The sequence below is a fragment of the Macaca thibetana genome, chromosome 14 (genome assembly GCF_024542745.1).
Source record: "Macaca thibetana thibetana isolate TM-01 chromosome 14, ASM2454274v1, whole genome shotgun sequence".
Classification (NCBI taxonomy): Eukaryota; Metazoa; Chordata; class Mammalia; order Primates; family Cercopithecidae; genus Macaca; species Macaca thibetana.
The window spans coordinates 108,854,121-108,873,670 of NC_065591.1; the positions used below are offsets into that span (position 1 = coordinate 108,854,121).

Consider the following 19,550-nt stretch of genomic DNA (forward strand, 5'->3'; position numbering starts at 1 on the left):
ACCATGCCCAGCCCAAACATCTTTTCTATCACATTTATTCTTCTACACTGTATAGCTGTGTTCACGAAAATGGCTTCTTTTACTTCTCCACTGCACAGGAATTCCGTTGTATATAAACTTGAAACTGTTCAACAGCTGAGGGAGACTGCAAATGGCATGTCCATACCCTAGTGCATTGTTACACAATTCAAACAATGGCGCAGCTATGAGCTTGTAATTTTTAGAGACTGCAAACAAGGCTTTTTCTTGAAGTTGAGCCAGAAACAACTTCTTATGTTCCTTAGGCTTTGTGATATATGCAGGAATATATGGATATTAAGGAGGTTCAAAATTTGGTCTCCACCAGTTACCAATGCAGTCATCAATGACCCAGTCTTGCATCTTTCAGAACTCCATCTTGATGACCCAGTATCCCAGTCATTAAGCATTTTAGTCCTTCAACTTCATCTTCTCCTGGGTTAAGTTCACCATCAGGCAATATATATATATACACACACACACATACACACACACACACACACACACACATATATGTATATATTTTTTTGAGACGAAGTCTCGCTCTGTCACCCAGGGAGTGCAGTGGTGCAGTCTCTGCCACTGCAACCTCTGCCTCCCAGGTTCAAGCGATTCTCCTGCCTCAGCCTCCTGAGTAGCTGGGATTACAGGAACATGCCACCACACCCAGATAAGTTTATATTTTTACTAGAGATGGGATTTCACCATGTTGGCCAGGCTGGTCTCGAACTCTTGACCTCAAGCTATCCACTTGCTCCGGCCTCCCAAAGTGCTGGGATTACAGACGTGAGCCACAGTGCCTGGCCTACCACCAGGGCCTTCACCAACCTGGCCTTCACCTACCGCCTGGCCTTCACCAACTTGAAGGGCCTTCACCTGCCACCTGGCCTTCACCAACTTGAAGAAAGTTGCTCCCAGCTGTAGCAGTAATACATAGAGTAGCCACGCCAGTGCTTGTAAACAATCAGAATCCCCTTCTATGTTACTCCTCATTCAAATTTTATCCAATTCTTTCCTCATTTGCTGAAATCTGGCTGAGACAGAGCTGTCTTTTTCATGGAGGGGCTCTTTTGTACCAAAAGTATAATCGATGGCCAGGCACAGTGACTCACACCTGTAATCCCAGCACTTTGGGAGGCTGAGGTGGGGAGGTCACTTGAGGTCAGGAGTTCAAGACCTGCCTGGTCAACATGGCGAAACCCCATCTCTACTAAAATATGAAAATTAGCCAGGTGTGGTGGCACACACCTGTAGTTCCAGCTAGCTGGGAGGCTGAGGCGGGACAATCGCTTGAACCCGGGAGACAGAGGTTGCAGTGAACTGAAATTGTGCCACTGCATTCCAGCCTGGGCAACAGAACAAGACTCTGTCTCAAAAAAAAAAAAAAAAAAAAAAAAAGGTATAATTGATAATAGGATACAATCTGACGGTGTGCTCCACGGTGAGGGGCTTGGTCTGCTGGATGTACTTATTGCTGAACTGATTGGGCTCTCCCTCTGTGGTCAGCTGGTCTGTGAGTGATTAGGTGGTAGGTACCACAGACATGCTGGTGAGCTCCAGGGCTGGTGATGAGCAGAAAAGGGAAGGCAGGGAAGACTTTCTTCATGCAGGCAGCAGTTTTCTGCAACCCGCTCAGCCACAACCAATGCACGTCCTTAACCTGTGTGATCTGATATGTGAAAAACCCTAAGGAATACACTAAAAGACCACTTGAACTAATAAGTAAGTTCAGCAAAGTTGTAAGCTATAAGACCAATATAACGAAAATTAATTATGTTTTTATATACAAGCAATGAAAATTTCTATATGCCAGCAATGAAAATTCTGAGAATGAAATTAAGAAAACAAGTCCGGCTGGGTGCAGTGGCTCATGCCTGTAATCCCAGCACTTTGGGAGGCTGAGGTGGGAGGATCATGAGGTCAAGAGATGGAGACCATCCTTGCCAACATGGTGAAACCCCATCTCTACTAAAAATACAAAGATCATCTGGGCATGGTGGTGCGCACCTGTAGTCCCAGCTAATCTGGAGGTTGAGGCAGGAGAATTGCTTGAACCCATGAGCCAAGATCGCGCCACTGCACTCCAGCCTGGCGACAGAGCAAGACTCCATCTCAAAAAAAAAAAAAAAAAAAAAAAAAAAAAAACAGAAAAGAAAACAAGCCCATGTATAACATAAAAAAGAAAATATGTAGATATACATTTAACAAAAGACATATAAAACTTGTATACTAGGCTGGGCACGATGGCTCATGCCTGTAATCCCAGCACTTTGGGAGGCTGAGGCGAGTGAATCACCTGAGGTCTGGAGTTCAAGACCAGCCTGGCCAATGTGGCAAAACCCCGTCTCTACTAAAAAAAAAAAAAATTAGCTGGGCGTGGTGACATGTGCCTGTAATCCCAGCTACTCAGGAGCTGAGGTGGGAAAATCACTTGAACCTGGAGGTGGAGATTGCAGTGAGCTGTGATCACACCATTGTACTCCAGCCTAGATAACAAGAGCCAGACTCTCAAAAAAAACAAACAAAAAAAACTTGCCCACTGAACAGAACAACACATTGTTAAATAAATTAAAGAAGATGTAAATAAATGGAAAAACACCCTGTGTTCATGGATTGAAAGACATAATATTAATATGGCAGTACTCCTCAAATTGATCTACAAATTCAATGCAATTCCTAGCAAAAATCTAATTGGCTTTTTTTGCAGAAATTGACAAGTTTGATTCTAAAAATCATATGAAAACATAAAGGACTCACACTAGCTCAAACAATCTTTAAAAAAGAAACAAACAAAAAAAATTAGGCCGGCGGGGCGTGGTGGCTCACGCCTGTAATCCCAGCACTTTGGGAGGCCGAGGTGGGCGGATCACCTGAGGTCAGGAGTTCGAGACTAGCCTGGCCAACCTGGTGAAACTCTGTCTCTGCTAAACAAAAAATTAGCTTAGTGTGATGGTGGATGCCTGTAATCCCACCTACTTGGGAGCCTAAGGCAGGAGAATCGCTTGAACCTGGGAGGCGGAGGTTGCAGTGAGTCAGGATCACACTATTGCATTCCAGTCTGGACAACAAGAGCGAAACTCCATCTAAAAAAAAAAAAAAAGGTAAAACAAGGATTAAAAAAAGAAGAAGAAGAACAAAGGCCAGCTATGGTGGCTTACTCCTATAATCCTAGCATTTTGGGGGGCCAAGGCAGGAGGATTGCTTGAAGCCAGGAGTATGAGGCCAACCTGGACAACAAAGTAAGACTGGCTCTAACAAAAAAAATTTTAAAAGGCCTGGCACCGTGGCTCATGCCTGTAATCCCAGCACTTCGGGAGGCCAAGGCGGGTGGATCACCTGAGGTCAAGAGTTCGAAACCAGCCTAGGCAACACGGTGAATTCCTGTCTCTATTAAAATACAAAAAATTATCTGGATTTGGCGGCGTGCGCCTGTAGTCCCAGCTACTTGGGAGGCTGAGGCAGGAGAATTGCTTGAACCTGGGAGGCAGAGGTTGCAGTAAGCAGAGGTCCTGCCACTGCACTCCAGCCTGGGTGACAAAGCAAGACTCTGTCTCCAAAAAAGAAATTTAAAAAAAAAAAAAGAAAGAAATGAATATCAATGCTGCGGGCTGGGTGCGGTAGCTCATGCCTGCAATCCCACACTTTGGGGATCCGAGGCAGGCAGATCACCTGAGGTCAGGAGTTGGAGACCAGCCTGGCCAACATGGTGAAACCCTGTCTCTACTAAAAATGCAAAAATTAGCCGGGTGGGATGGTGCACACCTGTAATCCCAGCTACTTGGGAGGCTGAGGCAGGAGAATTGCCTGAACCCTGGAAGTGGAGCTTGCAGTGAGCTGACATCGTGCCACTGCACTCTAGCCTGGGTGACAGAGTGAGACTCTGTCTCAAAAAAAAAAAAAAAAAGAAATGAATACTGATCCTATAATGTGGCCGAACCTTAAAAATGTTACCATAATTGACTGAAACCAGATGTAAAAGTCATATTTTGTATTATTTTATTTATATGACATGTCCAGAATAGGCAAATCTATAAAAACAGAAAGTAGATTAGCGTTTGCCTAGGGCTAGAAGGATTGAAGGGTAGGGGAGGATGGGAATGATTACTAATGGATGTAGCATTTCATTTAGGGTGATGAAAATGTTGGAAATTTAGATCATGGTGATGACTACACAGTTTGGGAATATACTAAAACTATTACATTGTACACTTAAGTGCATGAATTTTATGGTATGTGAATTCTATCTCAATAAAGGTATTAACATTTTTTATTTAAAAAACTGAGGCAGGTGAATTGCTTGAGGCCAGGAATTCAAGACCAGCCTGGCCAACATGGTGAAACCAGTCTCTACTAAAAATACAAAAAAAAAAAAAAAAATTAGCTAGGTGTGGTGGCACATGCCTGTAAGTCCCAGCTACTCAGGAGACTGAGGTAGGAGAATCGTTTTAACACAGGAGGTAGAGGTTGCAGTGATCTGAGATCATGCCACTGCACTCCAGCCTGGTGACAGAGTGAGAGTCTCTCAAAAAAGAAAAAAAAAAAAGAAATTCTCTCCCTTCCCTATAGAGACCCAGCTAAAGAGAGTTCAATAAAGTGGGAGCAAAAACCAGGCATGGTGGTGCGCCTATAGTCCCAGCTACTCAAAATGCTGAGGCAGGCGGATCACTTGAAGCCACAGTGCACTACGATAGCATCTGTGAATAGTCACCACACTCCCGCCTAGGCAACATATATGTATATATATAATCAAGTGTTTCATCCTAGCACCAAGGGAAGCCAGTGAGAAGAATTAAAATCTGCACTACTTTCTGACATGTAGAACCTGTTTCATTTAAAGGGCACAGAATACAGGGATGGAGGAGCGTATTAGAAACCGTCCGAGGAAAGAGCCTTTTGCAGGAGAAAGAAAGAAAATTCCTCCCCATTTAGCAATTTTACTGAGCAAGAGCACTCAAAGATACATGCCTCATTCCATATTCAACATTATTTTTTATTTTTATTTTTATTTTTATTTTATTTATTTATTTATTTATTTATTTTTTTTGAGGCGGAGTCTCGCTCTGTAGCCCGGGCTGGAGTGCAGTGGCCGGATGTCAGCTCACTGCAAGCTCCGCCTCCCAGGTTTACGCCATTCTCCTGCCTCAGCCTCCCGAGTAGCTGGGACTACAGGCGCCCGCCACCTCGCCCGGCTAGTTTTTTGTATTTTTTAGTAGAGACGGGGTTTCACGGTGTTCGCCAGGATGGTCTCGATCTCCTGACCTCGTGATCCGCCCGTCTCGGCCTCCCAAAGTGCTGGGATTACAGGCTTGAGCCACCGCGCCCGGCCTATTTTTATTTTTTGAGATAGAACCTCACTGTGTCACCCAGGCTGGAGTGTAGTGGTACAATCTTGGCTCACTGCAATGTCCGACTCCCAGGTTTAAGCGATTCTCCCGCCTCAGCCTCCCAAGTCGCTGGAACTATAGGAGCGCACTACCACACCCAGCTAATTTTTTTGTATTTTTAGTAGAGATGGGGGTTTTGCCATGTTGGTCAGGCGGTCTCGAACTCCTGACCTCAGGTGATCCACACTCCCCCCACCCCCACTTCATCCCACCACCCCGACGCCGGCCTCCCAAAATGCTGGGATTACGGGCGTGAGCCACTGTGCCCAGCCCATTTCCAATACCTTAAATAGCCCATACAGCTGATCCCACTTATTCCTGAAAAAACCTGCAGTCCTAACCTGGAGTCCCTGAAGAATCCCTCATGGTTATAAACAGCCCAGCTGGTTCAGTGGCAGTAGTCATGTGTGCTTATTTCTTGTCTATCCCTTGTTGATAGACCTCAAGGGTTGTCATTTGCAATCGCATTTTGGAGCTGGTCTCATGAGCTAAGTTATTTTCAGCAACTGTGTGTTTACTTCTTACTCTGTTGACTTGGAGGGTGAGAGTTGAATATGTATACAGCTAAAGCCTCTGTTTCACAGCTTCAGAGATGCAGCTACAAGATTACCTATTCAGAGTATCTGACAGACCTAAGGGGAGGTGATTAATTACATCTCTTCCAGAGTGGGGTTTGAAGTACGAGTTGGGGAAGAACCTAGAATGATATGCTTTTCTTTACCTTCCCACCGCTGGTGGGGCCAAGCTAAAATAATAATGGCAGGCCGGGCGCGGTGGCTCAAGCCTGTAATCCCAGCACTTTGGGAGGCCGAGATGGGCGGATCACAAGGTCAGGAGATCGAGACCATCCTGGCTAACATGGTGAAACCCCGTCTCTACTAAAAATACAAAAAACTAGCCGGGCGTGGTGGCGGGCGCCTGTAGTCCCAGCTACTCCGGAGGCTGAGGCAGGAGAATGGCGTGAACCCGGGAGGCGGAGCTTGCAGTGAGCTGAGACCCGGCCACTGCACTCCAGCCTGGGCGACAGAGCGAGACTCCGTCTCAAAAAAAAAATAATAATAATAATAATAATGGCAAATGGTTAGTAGGGTTTCCACAGCAGACAGTACAGCATGGCTGTGCACAGTGCACCAAAAATAGTGGAATAAAGACCTAAAACAAAACAAAACAGACTGCTTGACTTCAAGTTACATAGACCAACAAGCCATAAATACCTCCTACACTGTGTAAATGGACTAGATTCACTGAAATAAACTCCCTGTCTTTGAGAAGTTAGTCTCAAAAAACAACCACCACCAAAGAAAAACCTTACCAAGACAATATTGTGCTGTAGCTGATTCTGTAGCAAAAATTCCCTTTCCCAGGGAGCCTTTGTGTATTTTAGGGTGCCTGAGAATATGAAATATATGCTCAGAACTTAGGAAGACAGACAGACTGAATACATGAATTGGTGGCTGATAAGGAGGGATGTTAGGTAGCTAAGAGACTGAAAGCAAGAGAAGAGGAACGCAGGATGTCAATTAAAAACAATAAAATCATGGCTGGGCGCAGTGGTTCACACCTGTAATCCCAGCAGTTTGGGGGGCAGAGGTGGGTGGATCCCCTGAGGTCAGGAGTTCAAGACCAGCCTGGCCAACATGACGAAACCCTGTCTGTACTAAAAAATACAAAAAAATTAGCTAGGCATGGTGGTGTGTGTCTGTAATCCCAGCTACTTGAGAGGCTGAGGTGAGAGAATTGCCTGAACCCAAGAGGCGGAGGTTGCAGTGAGCCAAGATGGCACCATTGCACTGCAGCCTGGTGACAGAGTGAGACTCCATCTCAAATAATAATAATAATGATGATGATGACAATGATAAATAAAAATAACAAAATCAGAACATTTTACACCTGAAAGCATTCTAGATCATGTTTTTCAATCCCTTTACGTTGCAGACGAGAAAGCAGCCTCAGAGAGATGAAACTACCTGTCCAAAGGCTTTAGATATTAAAGGACTTTGCTGAGCTCACACAAAAAATAGCAGAGTTGGAATCTGGAACGACATCGGCTAACTTTCTCTTTATGAAGTCAGCACTCTTACCTTTATACTGTTTCCTTCGAAGCAAGTGGGGAAAAAATTGCCTAGAAACCAGAATACCAAAGCAGCAACAAGGAATCCTCTCCTTTTTATGACTATGACAGGCTAGAGATCTGGGAGTCAAGGTAAAAAAAGAAGGGGCAACAAGGCCTTAGTCAATTCAGGTGGCCAAAACAAAATACAACACACAGGGGACTTAAACAACAGGAATTTATTTCTCACAGTTCTGGAAGCTGGGATGTCCAAGATCATGGTTCTGGCCAATTCAGTTACCTGGTGAGGGCCTTCTTGCTGACTTGCAGATGGCCCTCAACAGGCATCTTGCTGTATCTTCACATAGCAGAGAAAGAGAGCTCTGGTCTCTCCTCTTCTTCTTAAAAGGACACTAATCACATCATAAAGGCCCCACCCTCAATACCTCATCTAAACCTAAGTACCTCCCCAAGAAAGGCCCTATCTCCGTATACCATTACATTGAGGGTTAAGGCTTCAATATATGAATTTTGGGTGGTGGGGGGTGTCACAAACATTTAGACCATAAGACAATCTCAGATACAAGCAGGAAAAGGCACCACATACAAGAAGGCAAGTTGAAAATGGAAAGAATAAGGATGAAATAAAATGAATTGTCTGGGCACAATGGCTTATGCCTGTAATCCCAGCACTTTGGGAGGCCACAGCAGGTTGATCACCTGAGGTCAGGGAGTTCAAGACCAGCCTGGCCAAAATGGTGAAACTCCGTGTCTACTAAAAATATAAAAATTAGCTGGGCATGGTGGCAGGCACCTATAATCCCAGCTACTGGGGAGGCTGAGGCAGGAGAATTGCTTGAACCCAGGAGGTAGAGGTTACAATGAGCGGAGATCATGCCACAGAACTCCAGCCTGGGCAGCAGAGTGAGACTCTGTCTTAAAAAAAAAAAAAAAAGGCCGGGCGCGGTGGCTCAAGCCTGTAATCCCAGCACTTTGGGAGGCCGAGACGGGCGGATCACGAGGTCGGGAGATCGAGACCATCCTGGTTAACACGGTGAAACCCCGTCTCTACTAAAAAATACAAAAAACTAGCCGGGCGAGGTGGCGGGCGCCTGTAGTCCCAGCTACTGGGGAGGCTGAGGCAGGAGAATGGCGTGAACCCGGGAGGCGGAGCTTGCAGTGAGCTGAGATCCGGCCACTGCACTCCAGCCTGGGTGACAGAGCGAGACTCCGTCTCAAAAAAAAAAAAAAAAAAAAAAAAAAAAAAAAAAAAAGAAAAATGGCTTGTACTCAGTCCTCTTTCACATTTCCTGCTGAGATCTGGGAGATGAGGAGGGAAGAGAGGGAAGGTAGCAGCTAGCTTTAGAGTATAAGCATTATAGCTGGTTCCTGAAGCTGGCAGCAGTGGAGTAATGGAAAGAGACCTGAACATTGAGTGAGTTAATGGTGATTCAAGACTCAGCTCTGCAACTAAGTGGCTTGGTGACCTTGGACAGCTTGGATGATCTCATTTGCAAGATGAAGATAATAACCTAACTAATGAAGTTGTTGTGAAAACTAAATGAGACAATACTTACAAAAGTACTTTTTAAATTATAAAGGGTTACTTAGGTTTGTTTTACTTCATGGTAGGATAGTTCTGGGGCTACGCTAATGCTACAAATATAAAAGAAGTAGAAAACATGGCCTCTGATCTCAAGTGTCTTATGATCCTATAGGATAAATAAAGCTTACAAACATGAAAAACCTTTAAGATAGCACAAGGTGCAGGGTTGGATCAGAGCTCTCATCTTGTCTATTGAAGATGACTCAGGTATGGCTGGGTATGTCTGGCTAGCTGGTGGGATGCGTCTAAGGAAGTTTATTGGTAGGAAGGCTGGGCACTTCATCTGAGACTCTTCCTTCTAGAGAAATAAGGAGCCAACCATGATAGGCTTTTTCAAGAGCCAATGCCTTGATCATCAGAATGAAATGTGGTCATTGCTACTCAAACGCAACCCCTACTCTACTTCAACCCCTTAGCTGAAGATCCAGGGCACATGGAAAAGACAAGTCTCGTCTAGACATTGAAAGAGCTGTTTCTTGGGCCAGGTGCTGTGGCTCATGCCTGTAATCACAGCACTTTGGGAGGCCAAGGCAGGCGGGTCTCTTGAGATCAGGAGTTCGAGACCCGCCTGGCCAACATGGTGAAACGTCATCTCTACTAAAAACACAAATATTAGCTGGGCATGGTGGCATGTGCCTGCAGTCCCAGTTACTTGGGAGGCTGAGGCACGAGAATTGCTTGAACCCGGGAAGTGGAGGTTGCAGTGAGCCGAGATTATGCCACTGCACTCCAGCCTGGGCAACAGAGTGAGATGCTGCCTCAAAACAAAAACAAAAGGCCAGGCGTGGTGGCTCACACCTGTAATCCCAGCACTTTGGGAGGCTGAGGCAGGCAGATCACGAGGTCAGGAGATCGAGACCATCCTGGCTAACATGGTGAAACCCCGTCTCTACTAAAAATACAAAAAAATTAGCTGGGCGTGGTGGTGGGCGCCTGTAGTCCCAGCTACTCGGGAGGTTGAGGCAAGAGAATGGCATGAGCCAGGGAGGCGGAGCTTGCAGTGGGCGGAGATCGCACCATTGCACTCCAGCCTGGGCGACAGAATGAGACTCTGTCTCAAAAAACAAAACAAAACAAAACAAAACAAAACAAAACAAAAACCTAAAGAAAGAGCTGTTTCTCTATCTCTGTAACACAGTAGGGCTCAAATAACATGTTTTGGGACTTCTCTCTGAGTGTATATCCAAAAGAGCAAGGGAAATTATTCTATGCTACAGCCCAGGTACTCCTTTAATACCCAGAAGGCTCTCAGTGGAGCAGCTGAAAAGACTCAGAGTGCCCACAAGAGGGAACAGAGTCATGGCAGTGCCAGCCTACAGAGATGTCAGTATCCGGGAAGGACCGCAGCACAGTAACTGAATACAGGAGTGTGCATTGTCCCCATCAGAGCTGTGACAATCCCTAGCAGAAACTGCCACGCCAGCTAGTATGGTGGGAGGCGGTGTTAAGAGAACAGCTCAGAGCATCCACAGCTCTTGATAGAGCACTGTGGATATTTTGGGACTGAAGGATGTTAGATATCCTATGGACTTGCTAGGAACAATGAGGAAGGAGGCTCCTATTAGAAGATGGACCCTAAAAAGACAGCAAAAATTCATGTAAGACAGAGTTATTTCAGATAACAAAAATATCAACAGACTGAAATCACTGACATCACAGAGGAAATGGTAACTGGACCATGAAGTTGATTTCTTGTTGCTTTCTCTGATGGTTAATTTTATATGTTACCTTGATTGGGCTAAGGGATGTCCAGATAGCTGGTAAAATGTGATTTCTGGGTGTGTCTGTGAGGGTGTTTACAGATGAGATTAGCAATGGAATCAGTAGACTGAGCAAAGAAAATCCATCTTCACCAATGTGGGCTGGCATCATCCAACTGGTCGAGGGAGCAAATAGAACCAAAAAGTCAGAGGAAGGGCAAATTTGCTCTCTCTGCTTGAGCAAGGACATTCATCTTCTTCTGCCCTCAGACATCAACGTTCCTGGTTCTCAGACCTTCAGGCTTACACTGGAGCTACATCACTGTCTTTCCTAGGCCTCCAGCTTGCAGATAGCAGATGGTCGACTTCTCAGCCTTCATAGTCTTATGAGCCAATGCCTCACAATACATTTCTTTCTATATATCTACACATATCCTATCAGCTCTGTTTTTCTGGAGAACCCTAATACGTTTGCCATTATGTCTAAATCTTGAAAGGTGCTTCTTATTCCACAGATCTCAGAGAACATTCAACTATAAATTCTGTAATACCCAGAAGTGCCAATGGAGCTTGAAAAGAGTCTTTTTAACACCACCGTGCCAGGCTACGAGCTGGGCAGCAATTCTTCCTGGCAAGTAGTTCTTGCAATTTGCCTATACCCAGAGCAGATGCTGCTTCTGCTTTTTCCAAAGAAAGCTTTCTCTGTATTCTGCCTTGCCCCAGAGACACAGTGGAGACAGAGAACCCTTAACTCTTCCCCCGGTGAACAGGCTGTTCAGAGTCTGCTATGCCACACAGGAAAACTCAGAAACAGGTGGTAGCTGGGGAAGCAATAGAACTAGTTTATCCTTAGCCTTTTCTCACTGAAGATTACCTGCAAAGATGGTTTCCAAAGTTGCTTAGGGAATCTGCAGTAGTAAATCTCAAGTGGTCTGGTAGTTGCCATTGGCAACACTCTAGCTTCCCTGAAAACAAGGGACAGGTGTGCTTTTTGCATCTTTAATATATTGGAGACGAAGGTGGGGGGTAGGGAGAAAGACTGACTGTTCCTTATTCTGAATTCATTTTAAAGATGACTACTCAATGAACCGTAAACTGAATTTCCCTTAATATTTCCTAAGGTGTAAAGCATTTCACTCTCCTGTTTTGAGAGAGAAACATCACTAGCAATCTAGCTAAGTGACAAATAAATCAAATGAAATTTAATGAAGGCAAAAGTTTGCAGGTCTATATGCTTGCTCCATGAATGTAAGCAAAGAGAAATGGTATAAATCAGTTCTTAATTTTTTTTTTTTTTTTTGATATGGAGTCTCACTCTGTCACCAGGCTAGAGTGCAGTGGCGTGATCTTGGCTCACTGCAACCTCTGCCTTCCAGGTTTAAGCGATTCTCTTGCCTCAGCCTCCAGAGTAGGATTATAGGCATGTGCTGCCACGCTCAGCTAATTTTTGTATTTGTAACAGAGATGGGGTTTCACCTTGTTGTCCAGGATGGTCTCAATCTCCTGACTTCGTGATCCACCCAACTCAGCCTCCCAAAGTGCTGGAATTACAGGCGTGAGCACCACACCTGGCCCAGTTCTTAGTCTTTAGCATCTGTAATCATCATCTGGAGACATTGTCCCAGTCATTCTAATTCAGTACGCCTGAGCTGAGGCATAGACAACAGCAGCCTTATTTACTCTTCTTTCCACTACTATCAAGAGTCTGCAAGCAACTTATTCAGCCTCACCTTTAGAGCCTATAATAGGCTGTATGATTGAAAGAAATCATAGACTGAAATGATTGAAAGAAAGCTTAGAGATTCATAAAAAGAAGGAGCCTGAAGATGTGATTGTCCCCTTGAATGCCAATCCTTTCACTGATAAACTCCTTTCCTTTTCCCAAGGTGTCATTCCCATCCACCACTTCTAAGATTGGCGGAAGATTTGACTATAGCTAGAGCAAGAGTGAAGAAGCAGCATTGGCCAGCCATGGTGGTTCACACCTGGAATCCCAGTACTTTGGGATTCCAAGGCAGGTAGATCATCTAAGTTAAGAGTTTGAGACCAGCCTGACCAACATGGTGAAACCCCATCTCTACTAAAAATACAAAAATTAGCCAGGCACGGCAGTGGGTGCCCGTAATCCCAGCTGCTTGGGAGGCTGAGCCAGGAGAATCACTTGAACCTGGGAGGCAGAGGTTGCAGTGAGCCGAGATAGTGCCAATGCACTCCAGCCTGGACAACAAGAGTGAAACTCCATCTTAAAAAAAAGAAGAAGCAGTTATTGGCAGGATGTTATCAGTGCATTCTACCTGTTGATATGGGTTAGCTATACTCTGGGCTAGAGACTCTAGAAATAGTGAAGAAGGAAAAATCAGAGTCCCACCTGGGCTTCAAGTACCAACCCTCCTCTACACCTATAAAGGCCTCTAGCCTGAGTGCTGTAGATACTGCCTTAATGTCCTTCAAATAATAAAGGCTTTGATGTAATTATAAGGCCAATTCTTTTTTTTTTTTTTTTTTTTTTTTTTTTTGAGATGAAGTCTCACTCTGTCACCCAGGCTGGAGTGCAGTGGCATGATATCGGCTCACTGCAACTTCCGCCTCCTGGGTTCAAGTGATTCTTCTGCCTCAGCCTCCTGAGTAGCTGGGACTACAGGCGCACGCTACCATGCCCGGCTAATTTTTGTATTTTTAGTAGAGATAGAGTTTCACCATATTGGCCATGCTGGTCTCGAACTTCTGACCTGGTGATCCACCTACCTCAGCCTCCCAATGTGCTAGGATTATAGATGTGAGTCCCGTGCTCAGCGGCCAATTCTTTTTTTTTTTTTTTTTTTTGAGATGGAGTCTCACTCTGTCACCCTGGCTGGAGTGCAGTGGTGCAGTCTCGGCTCACTGCACTTGGTTCTTGTAGGGAAACTCCGCCTCCCGGGTTCAAGTGATTCTCCTGCCTCAGCCTCCCGAGTAGCTGGGACTAATTTTTTTTTTTTCCTGTATTTTTAGTAGAGACAGGGTTTCACCATGTTAGCCAGGATGCTCTCAATCTCCTGACATCATGATCCTCCCCCCTCGGCCTCCCAAAGTGCTGAGATTACAGGCATGAGCCATTGCGCCTGGCCGGCCAATTCTTGTTTTATTCGTACATAATAATTGCACATATTTATGGGATACATCTGATATTTTGATACATGCATACAATAATCAAATCAGGGTAATTTGGGTATCCATCACCACAAATACTTACCATTTCTTTGTGTTGGAAATACTCTAAATCTTCTAGCTATTTTGAAATACACAATAAATTACTATTTACTATAGTAATCCTACTTTGCTATCAAACACTAGAACTTATTCTAACTGTATTTTACTGTATTTTTGTATCCATTAACCAACATCTCTTTTTTTTTTCTTATTCTTTTTATTATTATTTTTCAGACTCAAGTTCCTGCTCTTTCACCCAAACTGGAGTGTGGTGGCAAGATTACTTGTAACCTCAAACTCCTAGGCTCAAGCAACTCTCCTCCTTCAGCCTCTCCATTAGCTGGGACTACAAGCCTGCACCACCATCCCTGGCTAATTTTTGTTCGCTTGTTTTTTGTAGAGATGGGGTCTTTCTATGTTGCCCAGTCTGGTCTCAAACTCTTGGCCTTAAGAGATCCTCTCACCACAACCTTCCAAAGCACTGGGTTTACAGGCATAAGCTACCAAGTCCAGTAACAAACCTCTCTTCATTCCCCCGTACTCCCTACCCTTCTCAACCTCTGGTAACCGTGGAGGTAGCTCCATGAGATCAACTTATGAGGCCAGTTCCAACAACATCCTCTATTAGTTCTGGTTGTTGACTGAGTGCTGCATCTGTTTGTCCAAAACGTTCTCAGAACCTCATTCTTCCCAGGACACTCTTCCCCCATTCTCTACCTTTTTACACTTTTTGTTATGAAAAATTTCAAACACAGAAATGTAAAGAGAATAGTACAATGATCCCCTATTTACCTATCACCCAGTTCAATTGTCAACTTTCTGCCACTATATAAGACAAGTTATTTCCATGAAGGCAGACATTGTTTGGTATCCCCAGAACCAAGTGAAATGCCTATTTCATGGGCACTTAATAAATCGTTGCTGAATTAATCTGCTACGAGGATGACACTGGGCTACTGTGCCAAACATTACAGGAGATACCAAGACAAATTAGACCTAGCTCCTGCCCCCAGGGACCTTATAATAGAGAGGAGCTGATGAAGTCTGCCTGACAATGGGCAAGAAACATTTGCCACAGTTAAGGTCATGTTGACTGCTCTTACATAGAAAGTCTCTAGGTGTCCATTTACCAGGGCACAACCAGAACTGTAATTTGGCAGATAGGGTACACTTCCTGCCAGAAGGGAAAGACTCCTACTCTGCTCATCATCACTACAGGATAACTGCTGGAACTCAGATAAGAGATAAGAACAGAAAGCTGAGGGTCAGAAAAGTGGAAAGAGAGCCCATTCCTGGGGAAGTAGTCATTTCATAAGAAGTGCCAATGCGAGGGCTGGGCGTGGTGGCTCACGCCTGTAATCCCAGCGCTTTGGGAGGCCAAGGCGGGCAGATCATTTGAGGCTAGGAGTTTGAGACCAGCCTGACCAACATGGTGAAACCCTGTCTCTACTAAGAATACAAAAAAATTAGCTGGGCGTGGTGGTGCATGCCTGATGTCTCAGCTGTCTAGGAGGCTGAGGCAGGAGAATCGCTTGAATCCAGGAGGTGGAGGTTGCAGTGAGCTGAGATAGCACCACTGCACTCCAGCCTGGGCAACAGAGCGAGACTTCTCAAAAAAAAAAAAAAAAAAGAAAAAAAAACACAAAAAATTAGCTGGGCATGGTGGCAGGCACCTGTAATCCCAGCTACTCAGGAGGCTGAAGCAGGATGAACCCAGGAGGTGGAGGATGCAGTGAGCCGAGATCGCAGCACTGCACTCCAGCCTGGGTGACAAGGCTGAAACTCTGTCTCAAAAAAAAAAGAAAAAAAAAAAAAAAAGAAATGCTAATGTGAGCAAATCTCTTCCAAAATAAGACGACAGCTAGACCGGGCATAATGGCTCAGGCCTGCAATCCCAGCACTTTAAGAGACTGAGGTGAGTAGACGACTTGAGGTCAGGAGTTCAAGACCAGCCTGGCCAACACAGTGAAATGCTGTCTCTACTAAAAATACAAAAATCAGCCAGGTGTAGTGGCACACACCTGTAATCCCAGCTACTCGGGAGGCTGAGGCAGGAGAATCGCTTGGGACTGGGAGGCAGAGGTAGCAGTGAACCAAGATCGCACCACTACATTCCAGCCTGAGTGACAGAGCACGACTCTGTCTCAAAAAAAAAAACAAAACAAAACAAAAAGAAAAGGCTGGGCATGGTGGCTCACGCCTGTTATCCTAGCGCTTTGGGAGGCCAAGGCGGGTGGATCACTTGAGGTCAGGAGCTGGAGACCAGCCTGGTCAACATAGTGAAATCCTGTCTCTACTAAAAATACAAAAATTAGCCAGTTGTGGTGGTGGGCGTCTGTAACCTCAGCTACTCGGGAGGTTGAGGCAGGAGAATCGCTTGAACCCGGGAGGCAGAGGTTGCAGTGAACTGAGATGACGTCGTTGCACTCCAGCCTGGGCAACAAAAGCAAAACTCCATCTAAAAAAGAAAAAAAATTAACCTTGACTTTACTCATCCATTAAATATTTATCAAGAAATATTTGTTGTGCCAGGTTTTCCCTGGCACTGAGGCTACAAGGAGGAATAAGACGCTTGCCACAGAATAATTCATATTTAGTCAGGGAAAGAGACTTGCAATTCATTCAAATAGAGAGATGGACATTATAATAGAAACACCAGTGGACTCTTGGAATTCAGAAATCAGGATTTTATCTTGAGAAAGACCCTGAAAAGCCATAATAAATTGATTTTTTTTCTTTTTTTTTGAGACAGTCTCACACTATCACCCAGGCTGGAGTGCAAAGGCATGATCTCGGCTCACTACAACCTCCACCTCCAGGGTTCAAGCGAATTCTCCTGCCTCAGCCTCGTGAGTGGCTGGGATTACAGGCGCCTACCACCATGCCCAGCTATTTTTTTTTTTTGTATTTTTAGTAGATGTGGGGTTTCACTATGTTGGCCAGGGTGGTCTCGAACTCCTGACCTTGTGATCCACCCCTCCTCCCCTCAGCCTCCCAAATTGCTGGGATTCCAGGCGTGAGCCACCGTGCCCAGCCAGGATTCGTATGTTTAATTAGGCGCACATTTGAATGTGCTATCTTCGAGGTTGTTGTACAACGAAAGCAAAGCACTTAACCAGAAAGAGAGAGCCAGATAACTACAAAGGGTGTATGTTTTGTTTTTGTTTTTGTTTTTGTTTTTGAGACAGAGTCTTGCTCTATCTCCCAGGCTGGAGTACAGTGGGGTGATCTCAGCTCACTGCAACCTCCACCTCCCGGGTTCAAGCGATTCTCCTGCCTCAGCCTCCCAAGTAGCTGGGATTACAGATGTGTGCGACTACACCTAGCTAATTTTTTTGTATTTTTAGTAAAGACCAGGTTTCACCAAGTTGGCCAGGCTGGTCTCAAACTCCCGTCAAGTGATCCACCCGCCTCAGCCTCCCAAAGTGCTGGGATTACAGGCATGAGTCACTGCGCCCAGGAACAGCGTGTATATGGAATTCTTTACTCTTCTTCTTCTTTTTTTTTTTTTTTTTAGACGGAGTCTCGCTCAGTCGCCCAGGCTGGAGTGCAGTGGCACAATCTTGGCTCACTGCAACCTCCGCCTCCCAGGTTCACGCCATTCTCCTGCCTCAGCCTCCCAAGTAGCTGGGACTACAGGCGCCCGCCACCATGCTCGGCGAATTCTTTGTATTTTTAGTAGAGACAGGGTTTCACCATGTTAGCCAGGATGGTCTTGATCTCCTGATCTTGTGATCTGCCCCCCTCGGCCTCTCAAAGTGCTGGGATTACTGGCGTGAGCCACTGTGCTCGGCCGCTTTACTCTTTCTTAAGTACACTTTCACACTCATTACATATCTGAAGTGACGACTTAAAATATTCAGGCATTTCATTGGAAAATTATGTGGTATAGTGGGGTTCTCAAAAATGAGGAGTTCTCAAAGATCTCAAGAAAATTTTCTTGGGGGGACGTGGTGGCTCACGCCTGTAATCCCAGCACTTTGGGAGGCCGAGGCGGTGGATCACCTGAGGTCAGGAGGTCGAGACCAGCCTGGCCAACATGGTGAAACCCCATCTCTTCTAAAAATAAAAAAATCAGTTGGGCGCGGTGGCATGTGCCTGTAATCCCTGCTACTTGGGAGGCTGAGGGAGGAGAATCGCTTGAACCCGGGAGGTGGAGGTTGCAGTGAGCCAAGATCACACCACTGCACTCCAGCCTGGGTAACAAGAGAAATTCTGTCTCAAAAAAAAAAGAAAATAGGAAAATGTACACATGCACACATCCATACACACACAGAAAGGGCCTGGGTGGATATTTACCAACATGTTATGGAAAATTCTGGGTGCTTTTTTGTTTTCATTTTAATTCATCTGCTTTTCCAATTTACCTTCAGTTAATTTGTATTGTTTATCTAATAAGAAAACCCACTAGGCTGGGTGCCGTGGCTCAAGCCTGTAATCCCAGCACTTTGGGAGGCCGAGACGGGCAGATCACAAGGTCAGGTGATCGAGACCATCCTGGCTAACATGGTGAAACCCCGTCTCTCCTAAAAAATACAAAAAACTAGCTGGGCGAGGTGGCGGGCGCCTGTAGTCCCAGCTACTCGGGAGGCTTAGGCAGGAGAATGGCGTAAACCCGGGAGGAGGAGCTTGCAGTGAGCTGAGATCCGGCCACTGCAGTCTAACCTGGGCGACACAGCGAGACTCCGTCTCAAAAAAAAAAAAGAAAAGAAAGAAAGAAAATCCACAATGAACGTAACTAAACCATTCAAAAAGGAAGCAGCCTCCAATAAAGACACATCCAGAGTACGGCTGGAATGTGGGTGGCCAGCACAGCACGGATAAAGGTCTAGAGTTAAGGAGGTAGTAAAGCACTGTGAAGTTCTGACACTGGTGTCCTGGTGGATAATGGGAGGTGGCACTCTTCAGTGAGTGCAGTGAGAGGGGGACTGAGCAGAAGGTCAGTAAGGACAGGGACTAGGAAGGACAGAAAGTGGTGTCATAGAAAGCCTGGAGCCTTTCCTTTCCTCCTTCTCCCCAGTCTCTGTTACCCACACACAAGCCACCTCCCTAGAAAGAGGCGGTGGCATGTTAGCTGGTCTTCTGCCATCTGTCTCTTCCTGTCTATAGTTCATCCTACCCAGAGCTATTAGAGTAGCCTTCTTTCAGTACTTTTATTTAAAAAAAACTCTGTCCTGGCTGGGCGCAGTGGCTCAAGCATGTAATCCCAGCACTTTGGGAGGCCGGGGGGTGGGTGCGGATCACAAGATTAGAGTTCAAGACCAGCCTGGCCAACACAGTGAAACCCCGTCTCTACTAAAAATGCAAAAATTGGCTGGGCGTGGTGGCAGGTGCCTGTAATCCCAGCTACTCAAGAGGCTGAGGCAGAAGAATCGCTTGAACCCAGGAGGCAGAGGTTGCAGTGAGCCGAGATCACACCACTGCCCTCCAGCCTGGGTAACAGAGTTAGACTCCATCTCAAAAAAACAAAAACAAAAACAAACAAACAAAAAACCAACTCTGTCCTTGCTCAGTCATCTATAATAGGTCTCAGTTGCTTATTTAAAATAAAAATCTTTAAAGCCTTTCCCATCCCATCCTAGGTTACCCAGCACCTACTTTCAGTA

General features: G+C 45.4%; 3 protein-coding genes and 1 pseudogene across 5 annotated transcripts in view; 2 read left to right on the forward strand and 2 right to left on the reverse strand.

Moving 5' to 3' along the window:
- PAFAH1B2 (platelet activating factor acetylhydrolase 1b catalytic subunit 2) overlaps positions 1-19,550 on the forward strand; it is a 1,197,441-nt gene that overhangs the window by 1,137,769 nt on the left and 40,122 nt on the right. The window lies entirely within an intron of this gene.
- The window catches only part of SIK3 (SIK family kinase 3), a 304,186-nt gene that overhangs the window by 272,941 nt on the left and 11,695 nt on the right, over positions 1-19,550 (reverse strand). For 2 of the 3 annotated variants that reach the window (XM_050758980.1, XM_050758977.1), the window contains exon 1: positions 2,995-3,086. The exons of the other annotated variant lie outside the window; for it this stretch is intronic. The gene's annotated coding sequence lies outside the window, so the exon portion shown is untranslated. Of the gene's footprint in view, positions 1-2,994; positions 3,087-19,550 lie in introns of those variants that run through there. 3 annotated transcript variants of the gene reach the window in all.
- The window catches only part of TAGLN (transgelin), a 255,403-nt gene that overhangs the window by 161,982 nt on the left and 73,871 nt on the right, over positions 1-19,550 (forward strand). The window lies entirely within an intron of this gene.
- Positions 43-7,800, reverse strand: LOC126936535 (cleavage and polyadenylation specificity factor subunit 5-like; annotated as a pseudogene).